We start from the raw sequence: 11,029 nt of genomic DNA, 5'->3' as shown, positions 1-11,029 counted from the left end.
AATTTGAGTTTTTCTATGAATTGGGGCAGTGGTAATCATTTTATATAAGAAGAATGAAAATTTATTGATTGTATATGGTTTATGAGGTTTAAACCAAGCACTTCATATTTTCGTATTTGCTTCTCATAGCAAACATATGAGATATGCACTACTGTTTTCTTCATTTTACAGATGAGGAAACTGTGGTTTACAGATAATTTGTCCCAAGTCATAGAGCTAGAAAACAGAGTTGGGGCTATAATTTTGGTTTACCTAATAAACCACATCAAAAGTATGAAAATTCTTTTAACTCAGTTGCATAATTTTCTTCCTGATCACAATAAGTTCTTATAAAGTCTTGTCATGTTTTTTAATATGCAGAAACCTAGGTATAATCAGTAATAGTTTTTATAAGTAATTAATTAAAAATTTAGGTATTTTCTCGGCAATTTTTCTCTAATATAAATAAACCTCATTTTCTAGTATAATTGCTTCCACAGTTGATCCTTCAATTGGTATAAAAATAAACATAAATATATGTGTTTGCTTTTTAACAATGACCTAAAATTTCACGCTTAGGTGAATTCAGCCTAAAGATGTTGTGAAAATGTACTCATATAGAAGCATAATTTTTTAATTTAATGATTTTAAAACTTTTTCTTTCTTATGCACATTCAATACACTGGCTAGTTCTATGAGTGTAAAATATTCTGCCCAGTATAAGAACATTCGTAAACATACTGTTTATATTAAATGTGTGGTGTTTGACATTGCTGTTCAATATAAACATCTGGATTTTACCTCAAATACTTAAAATTGTTGACATAGCAATTTTTGATAGTAGTATAAGTGAGAAAGCATATAAAAACAATGAAATTGATATGAAATAAAGGGCTCAAGAGTAGGAATTAGGAAAAATCAGTGTTAATTGAGAAAAAAGGTGCATAGATCTGGGTCAGAGAGAAAAGGTCAGAAAGATGAAGAGAAAAGTCTTGGAAGGTATGTAGGAGATGACTGAAAACAGATGCTGGTGGCAGTCAGGGGAGATGCAGAGAGAGGAGATGATGATTCTGAAGGTTATTTATCCTTTAAAGATAGAGAGACATAAATTAAATGGCCTTCTCTATCCAGAGGTAAGGGCTGAATAAGGATATTTCTTACCCTGCTTTGAAGAGAAAAATCATGTTGAACCCAGTGTGTGTGGATCACAGGGCCAGGTCATTGTTCTTCACAAAAATGTAATTAACATTAATATCTACTAAAAAAGATTGTTGCAGAACATTAAAAAACGTTAATCCATATATCAAGTACTGAATAAATGGTGTCCATTATTATTACCATATAAGTATTTCAGTATTACTTCATTTGCCATTTCCTAGTTTTCTGTGATAGAAATATTTGGGAAGTAGAGGGATAGGAAAATAGTAAATGGGTAATGGAACCATCTTGATTTGAGATATGTGTGATATCAAAAGTCTAAATAGAGTTACATTTATTTGTTTATTCGGTCAATGTAAAGTTTAGGAAAAATATATATAGCAAAATTCCTTTTATATTATCACAGTTAATGTTTTCAAGAGAAAGCATTGCAGGATTGTCTCTTATAGAAAGATTTTCTTAATTTGTACACATTAAAACAGAAGATATCAAGTAGGTAAATAAGATAATCAAAAGTTGATTTATCTTTGTTTATAATTAGTTTATTTTTCCCTGGGATTATTTGAAGAAATATTGGAAAAAGAACAACACTGGATCTTGGACAAAACATTTTTAATCCTAAAATCAAGGGCATAGATGAATTAGATCATCTTTTAAATAGAAATCTTTTTAGAAAATGATCTAAAGTCATGATAACTTCGGTGAAGACATTAATAGTTGTTTATTTCAAAAAGTCCTGTCAGCTTATTTTCCAATAAGTAAAAGCTTATGCAGTTCTTATACGAAGTAAATTGCAGAGTGCTAGTATTACCTGTCATCATGGTAATGTTTTAGTTTGTTGTCATGATGAGAAAACTAATCTTTTGCATTTGGAAAAGAAGACTAATATTACTAGCTATTTGCCAACTATGATATTTTAAAGTATCTTATTATGTTCTTATCTTAAAATGATTAGTATTAGGCCATTATCAAATACACAAAGACATAAACATATCATGCGTATGTGTTAACTAGTTTAATGCATTTGGAACAAAATCTGCGTTACTAAAATGTACCATTTTAGATTCAGCCTGCAAGGGGTGTTCTGTCAAGTGAAAAACAGAAATCAATCTTTATGAAGGCAATGTATAGCCTTTCGGATTATCCATTGGAGGCTATGTTCTTGATTTTGTATAAGCAAAATATCTTGAGTTAGACATGCACTGTAATCAACAGGCCTCTTAATGTGTCATGATTTTTCATAAGGTTCTTCCCTTTGTTTGCACAGCTGCTTTCTAGAGACCTGTATATCACATTTCCCTTACATTATTATCACTGCTCTTTTAAACCTAGTGACCATTTTCAGGAAGACAGTTACTTGCACAAATGTTTGATCTTATGAAAACTTGGTCCACTTTTTCATTATCATGGATAGTTTCAACGTTCGCAGAGTCAAGAGGTTTAGATTCTTCAATATACTGTTACACTGTGACTTCATTAAAAAGGAAGAAATGTTTATGTAAATTATAGCAGGGAGACTACATTATAGGAACCTTCAACATGTAGTTTCATTCAATTATTTTGTTACAAATACTATGTTATGGGGCAATTGATTTACAGATTAATTTATTGGTTTTGAAGAGATATCTAAAATCTCAATCTCAAAGGTTATATTGGTTCAAAAATGAAATTGATAGATAGGCCAATAATGATATAAACTTAACATTAAATTGTATGATTGATATTTTAAGCATACACATTTCTAATAAAACACACTGTCAGTAAACTTTGCATTAATTAGCAACAAGCAGCCAATTATCAAGACACTTTGCTACTCAGTTCCTACATAGGGAATTTACAATCTGAATTTTCATGTTCATCTTAACATCTCTCTTAGTTGACCGTTTCCCCTGCTCATCAGATATAACCAGGATACTATATATGTTTTTAAGAACTTCAAGGCCCTTCTGAATCTTCTTCCAACCTCATAATTCCAAAGATCACCACCTGCCCCTCCTTTTCCAGTGTCCCGTGTTACTGCCACAGTGAATTTCTCACTGTCCCTGAATGTTTTAGGTTCTTTCAGTCTTTTATGCCTTTTCATAAAACAACCTTCTCCTAGGTTTCAATGGTGAAATGGTGCTTCAAAAATCCAATTTATGTGTCATTTCTTTGAAGCTTAGCTGGACTTTGCATCTGACAAAGAAGTTCACATAACTCATAAACCATGACTATGAAAGTGAAGCATTCTTGATTCGGCAATACACACACACAGACACACAGACACACAGACACACAGACACACTTCTCTCACTTAACAGTAACATGGAAAGAGCCTCACATCTTTTTCATTGTGCTATTATGTTAACTAAGTTGATGGTCCTTATAATTAAATCAATATTATTAGACATCATTTTCTATTTGCATTGGTGTCTGTCCTCTTGTGGATTAATTGTACTAATTTTGTTGGAACTCCTGTTTATGGTCTCACAAACATCGCAAGTAAAATCTCAAAAAATATAAATCTTGAATAAAATGATTGTATTGGGTGGACCAGAGCTAATCTCTCAGGTATGATAATTTTTTTTAAGGCAAAAGACCTGGGGAAAATATTTGCAGTATTTGGGATAAAAGATAGACATAATATATCAAGAAACCTTGTACTCGGTAACAAAAGGATGAATACACTTCTGATCTTCAGAAATTGAAAAAACTATACATTTTCTAAAAGTGCCCACAAAAGAGAATTTCCATTTGGACTTACCCTCTTCCTCTCTTCCCCTTTTTCTTCCTTCCTTCCTTCCTTCCTTCCTTCCTTCCTTCCTTCCTTCCTTCCTTCCTTCCTTCCTTCCTTCCTTCTTTCCTTCCTTCCTTTCCTCTCTCCCTCCCTGTCTCTCTCCCTCCCTCCCGTCCTTCTTTTGTTATTTTTAATATATGCAATATTTCAGGGAAAATTTTTTTTTTATTTTGAGGACTTGTTTTGTTTTAACTTCCTGAATTTTCAGAAAACAGACATAAAAAGTTTTCTATTGCTCAACTTACTCCCTTGTCTCTGGACTAATATGTATGCCATCACTTTCCCCCCATGGTCCTTTTCTTTCCCTGTGTCTATCAATACATTTGAGTGTTTTCTATTCTAAACAGCAAACAGACATCCCTCAGTGATAACGTTTTTCAACTGTTAACACTTCATAGTCGAGTTTATTAAAGTTACGCTAACTGTAATGGCTCCATTTCACACAGGTTACTATTCTGGGACTGCCCTTTCAAATAAGTCAGTGAACTCAAGGACTTGTCCTAAGTCACCACTCTTGAAATCTCTATATGATTTGATTCTATTTAATGACCTCAAAAAATTATTTCCTGGACTTTAAAAAGTTTCCTTTCTCATTTATTTCTCTGTTACTCCTGTACTGTATTGTTCACGTGTCTTCCTCTACCTGCCTCCTCCTCTCCCTGCTCTTTCTCTTCCTCTTTCTCTTTTCTCCCAAATGTAAGTCCTCAGAGGTTCTCAGATACTAGGCTCTGCAATCTTTCTTTTTCCCCTCCATTATCTGTTTCAATTCCTGAAATTATCTTTATTAATTTCCAGAACACTTTCTGCTTTTCTTTTGCTACTGTGGTCTGTTTTGTTTTATACCTGTACCTGGCTTACTACCCCTTCTTTAGGATTAGACTGCATATTCCCTAATAATCTTTATATTTTTATATCTACTATAATTGGCTTTTAAATAGTTCCTTGGATTGAGTTCCCTATTCTTTCTTCTCCTGTGCCTTTAAAATTTCAGAAAACTATATTTTGCATCTACAAAATGTTTTTCTGTATAGACTGCACAGGGACATGTTCTGAAATATGATGACAACAGCTGGATACTGTGGGTGGGAAACAATGAATCTAGTGATTTGTCTGGATTCACACCATACCAAGTTCCCACTCTGTCCCATTCTGCCAAGTTAGTCTACTCTCTAAACTCTTCCATTTTCAGACTTCATGTTGATTTCCTGTACCTTATGCCTTTGTCATGGGGGAACAGAGCAGGTATAACACTATTTTGTTAAGATATGGAAGGTTGACATTTTAAAGTTGTTTTTGAGGAAATTTTCCCGAAATTATAGCAAAAAAAAATCATACAGAAGAAAATTAATTGGTTTTTACAGAGCACATTATTCTATAGCCTTGTTAAACAATAGTGGTTACCAGAGGTTACCAGAGGGAAAGGAGAGAGCAGGGTGGTAGGTGAGGGTAAAGGGGGTCAAATATATGGTGATGGAAGGAGAACTGACTCTGGGTGGTGATATATAGATGATGTAATACAGAATTGTACACCTGAAACCTATGTAATTTTACTAACCATTGTCACCCCAATAAATTTAATTAAAAAATCATATTCAGTGTATTTAGTATTGCCAATCTAGGCTGACTTTGCTCCTTACACATAAGCTCATGGTTCTTGAACCTGTCTAGGAGATGAGAACGCAGAGGAGAGACAGTGTTGAATACAGCTGCATGGTGGTGCTATTTGGCTTCTTTGAGTGACAACTGGATTGCAAATGGAAAATGGCAGCATTTGCTCAGATCTCTTATATGGAACAGAAAGTTGTAGGGCTCTTTTCTGGAAATGGCAGCCCAGAAAATATATTTATTTTTCTGTACATTGCAACATAGTCCTGTCAGGATTACTTTTCTTCACAGGGAATGAAAGTGGCGTATAGCCTATAAGATCATCTACATTGAAAGTAGCTCAAGTTCCTGCTCCTAAGAACCCGTGAAATAGCCAGATTTTTTGTTTTCATGAAATTTCTCTTGGTGAGAGGCACTTTAACAATCAAGAATACGTATAGATTAGTGTGCATCTATGATAGAAAGAGTTCAGAGAAGGTAGCCTTGAAGTATTCATCTGAGAGATGTTATTATGGGTTTATATTTGGGAAAGATGAGACCTGAATATTTGAGTTCCACAACGTAGAAATGTCAGGTCCTCATGCCGAAATATTCATGTCAGAGTAGAGATAAGCCTCAGAATACAGAGGGTTTTTTTTTTTCTGAAGTCTTCTGTACACCCGAACCAGAGTATCTTACAGTTAGTTCTCAAAAGAGGATTATCCTCCTAAAGTGGTCAATCCTAACCCTGAGTTTGGTGCATTAAGAATTGACTTCCAAGAAATTTGCTAAATTCAAATCTCTTGAACTGTGAAAATATTGATATAGGACTAATGGCATATTAGATCGTGAGAGTTTGACAGGTGGGAGTTGATTTGGTTTAAACAAACCAAACAATTGAACAGATAAAAAGATTAAAACAAATAATGCTAAATTACTCCAGACTTAAAAAAAATTAGATATTTCATATTCTGAGTATTAGCTAAAGTAGAAATTGTTGGAAAATTAATCTGTACATAACAGAAGTCTGAGTATTTATAAATGCTAAACCAAACCACCCATTTTTAAAGACATCTATGCATTACTTATGCTTTTATTGTATGAGTTTCCTGGAGGACTACATCTTTTATTTCTTTTCAACTTGAAGCATGCACCTAATGTCAACATCTTACATAATCATGGCACATTTATCAAAACAAAAGAATATTAACATTGGTATAATACCATTAACTGAACTACAGATTTTAATAGACTTTCACCAGCTTTTCCATTAATTAATGTGTTTTTGCTGATCCAGATCCAATCTAGCATACCATGTTGCCTTAGTCCTGATGTTCAGATTTCTCCAATCTGTGACAGTTTCTTTGTCTTTTCTCATTTTTTATGACTTTGGTACCTTTAATGAGTACTGGTGAAATATTTTGTAGAGCTTTTGTCATTTTGAGCTTGTGTGATGTTTTCTCATGATTAGATTGGGGTCATGGATTTTGGGGAAGTGCATTATCCTTTTTATATATTATTGGATTTGACTTGCTAAAATTTGTTTTGTAAGTTTTGCATCTAACTGAGTAATATTGTTCTGTAGTTTTTTAATATAAAAATGTTTTTGTTTGAATTTCTTATCAAGGGATTGATTCATAGGATGAGTTAGAAAGAAATTCTTCCATTTTAATTTTCTGGAAGATTGTGTGCCGAATTGGTATTATTTCTGTCTTAAATGTTGGTAGAATGCATCAGTGAAGACATGAGTCTGCTGTTTTCTTTGTGGGAAAGTTTTAAACTCAAATTCGATTTGCTTAATAGATGTAAGGATTTTCAGGTTTTCTGTTTATTCTTGAGTGAGCTTTGGCAATTTGCGTCACCCAAGAAATATATCCCTTTTATTTGGATCGTCTAATATACTGGCATAATATTATTCACAGTATTACCTTATTATTCTTTTTAATATCAGTGGAGCCTGTAGTAATGTCAGCTCTCACATTCTTGACATTTTCAATTTACGCTTTTTTTCATGATATATCTGGCTAAATGATTTTAATCTCATTGATCTCTAAGAACCAGCTTTTGATATCCTTGTTTTTCTGTTTTCTCTTATTGATTTCTCTTAATCTGTATTGTTTTCCTTTTGCTACATAAGTTTGTTTAATGTGCTCTTCTTTTCCTAACAGCTTAAGGAACAAGCTAATGTTATTGATTTGAGAACATCTTTATTTTTAATATAGTTATTTATCGCTAGCATCCCACACATTTTTATGCATTATATTTTCATTTTCATTTATTGTATCCGAATTCTTAATTTTCTCTTTGTGTCCTTATTTGACAATGGGTTATTGTGTCTTTATTTGACAATGGATTATTTAGAGGTATATTATTTAATTTTAAATATTTGGTTATAGTTCCACATATAGTTTTGTTATTGATTTATAATTTAATTTCATTGCCAAATCCAAGAACCTACTATGTGTAATTTGAACCCATTTAAATTTATTGATACTTGGTGTATGCTATATAATATTTTGTGAATATTCCATATGTACATGAAAAGAATGTTTTGGAATAGAGTGTTCTGTGAATATTAATTAGGTCAAATTAGTTGATAGTGTTTTTTAAATCTTATACATCATTACTGACTTTCTGCTTGTTTCTATACATTAATGGAAAAGTTATTGCAATTTCCAATTATGATTTTTCCATTTATTGGAAATATGTTTTGAAAAAAGAAATAGAATGAAGGAGCAAAGAGCATCTGGACACTGGAAAAGGAAATGGAAGTTAAAAAAGAACCAGACATAGCAAATTGTTGCCTTTTTATGATTACTAGGCATTTGTATGTATTTTCTATAAAAATTTAAGAAATTATTTATTTTTATAATAGGATGTTTGCATTTCTATTGAATTGTTAGAACTAATTTTATACACCGTATTTATGGTCATATGTCCTGTTAACTGTTGATATTTAGGAAAATTCTTGATCCATATTTGTTGACCTAGCAAAGAGTGATTTCACTGAACTTTCTGAATTTTAATATATTATTATTATTTTAAAAAAATTTTATTTGGGAATATTGGGGAACAATGTGTTTTTCCAGGACCCATCATTCATTGTCCTTCAATCTAGTTGTGGAGGGCACAGCTCAGCTCCAAGTCCAGTCGCCATTTTCAATCTTTGTTGCAGGGGGTGCAGCCCACCATTCCTTGCAGGAATTGAACTGGCAACCTTGTTGTTAAGTGCTCGTGCTCTAACCAACTGAGACATCTGGTCACCCCATGAATTTTAATATATTATTGATTGTATTGGTTTTCTATATTCTAAATTTTGTTTTCAATCATAATATGAATAGAGAGATCATTTAGTTACTGCCTTTTCAATAGTTATGTATCTTTCTTTTTACTTTTTCCTTCTTTAATACATATATTCCTAAATGTTCTTAAACAACATTAAATTATAGTAATAATAATGGATATGCTTATCTAATACAGACTATAATGGGACCAGCTCACATTTCAATATCAACTGAATAATTTTATTTTACTTTTAGATTAATGTTTGTTTTCACTAGTTTATTCTTAGTAGTTTAATGAGTTTTATGAGGGATGGAGGTTGTATTTTATAAAATGACTTTCTGAGCATCTATTAAAATTTATTTGTGAAGTATGAACATAACAAATTATAATGTATCCTGATAGTAAATCATTATTTCATTGTTTGAATAAGATCAAGTTGGTGACAGTCGACTATTATTTCCTTGTAATGGTAAATGTTTTATTATATTTAGGAATTTTGCAAGTGCAATAAGTGATATCACTTTATTACTTTCAATTTTGAAATATATTGTTATGCTTTAATATCAAAATTATGTACAATAGTTTTACAGAAAAAAATTAGAATATTTCTATATCATAGTCTGAAAAATTCATATAACATTATAAGTATCTCTTCATTGAAAGTTTGAAAAAAACTCAACTCTAAAAAGAATTTGGGCACAGAGACTATTTGTAAGTTAATTCTTTCATAAGTTGTAATCATTTTGTTCCATAGTTATAGCTTCAGTCCAATTTCTACCACTTGTTGAGTTATATTTAATATTTACATGCTTTAGCAAAACATATTCTTTGAAATGGGAATGCCATTTGCTGAGCAAGTCTGAAAGTGGAAAAAATTGAGAAATGTCATTTTTCTCTGGTTTTCGTCTTAAATAGATTTTTCTTAGTTTCAGTTGTTTGAATTCCTTTATTCCTATCCATATGATAGCACATTTTCCACATTCTATTCTTCTTTAAAAACTTTTTTATTGCATCTGTGTGCCAGAACTTGGTTCATCCTTTAGTGTTTCACCTTTCAGTGCAATTTTGTATCAGAGGTATCTTTTCAAATTAATGTCAAGTTATTCATTTTAAAACTTTTTATTCAAGTTAAGAAACATAGAAAAATACACATAGTATAAATGTTACAACTCAATTATCACAACCTGAACTCACTCATACAATCGATATCCAGGCCAAGAAACAGAACGTTATCACCATCCCAGAAGCTTAGTGTTCCCCCTTAATCTCCACCTCCTCAGATGTAATATTATCTTGACTATTTACACCATAGCAAGTATGAACTTATTTTATACTTTTATATATAAAGTTATGAAGTATTTTTTGTGCTTATCATTCTTTTCATGCACCATTTTATATGTGAGATTCATCCATGCAGCTTCTTGTGCCAGATTTCCTGTTAATTTTCATTGTTGTTTGAATGAATATATAACTTATTTATATATTCAGCTATAAATTGACAGTTAACCTAGTTTAGAACTATTATGCATAATGCTCCAATGAACATCCTAGTATTTTGGTGCAAGTATTCATGCATTGCATGCCTGTCAAATGTACCTAGGAGTAGAATATAATAGGTACATATGTCTATGTGTATATGTATGTATACCTAGGAGTAGAATATAATATGTACATATGTCTATGTATATATATATATACACACGCACACACTAATCTCCACAATCACGAATTTTCACTTTGTGAGTTTTAATTAGATTTTCATCACATTTTATTTGATTTCCATCACATTTTATTTGATTTTCATCACAGAAACCACAGAAAGATAGAAAGATAGTACTATCTTTCTGTGGTTTAAATATGCATTTCACTGGTTTCTAATGAGGTTAAGCTTTTTTTTTCTTCATATATGTATTACCATTTGGATATCCTCATTTGTGAAGTGCTTGTTAAAGTGTTTTGCCCATCATTCTAATTGCAGTGTTTGTCTTTTTCTGAGCAACATGCAGAGGTTATCATGGATATGAGTCTTTTCCAGGTATATGTATTGTAAATATTGTTTCACATTCTTTGATTTGCCTTTACTCTTTCTAAATAATAGTATCTTTTGATGATTGGGAATTCTTGATTTCAGTTTATCAATTTTTAATGGTTATTGTTTTTTATGTTGTGTTTATGAAATCTTTGCATACCTCAAGGTCATGGAGTTATTAGATATTACCATCCAGTAGCTTGTTAGGGTGCTACACA

The sequence above is a fragment of the Rhinolophus sinicus genome, linkage group LG01, assembly GCF_036562045.2.
Source record: "Rhinolophus sinicus isolate RSC01 linkage group LG01, ASM3656204v1, whole genome shotgun sequence".
Classification (NCBI taxonomy): Eukaryota; Metazoa; Chordata; class Mammalia; order Chiroptera; family Rhinolophidae; genus Rhinolophus; species Rhinolophus sinicus.
Note: the sequence above shows the minus strand (reverse complement) of the source record.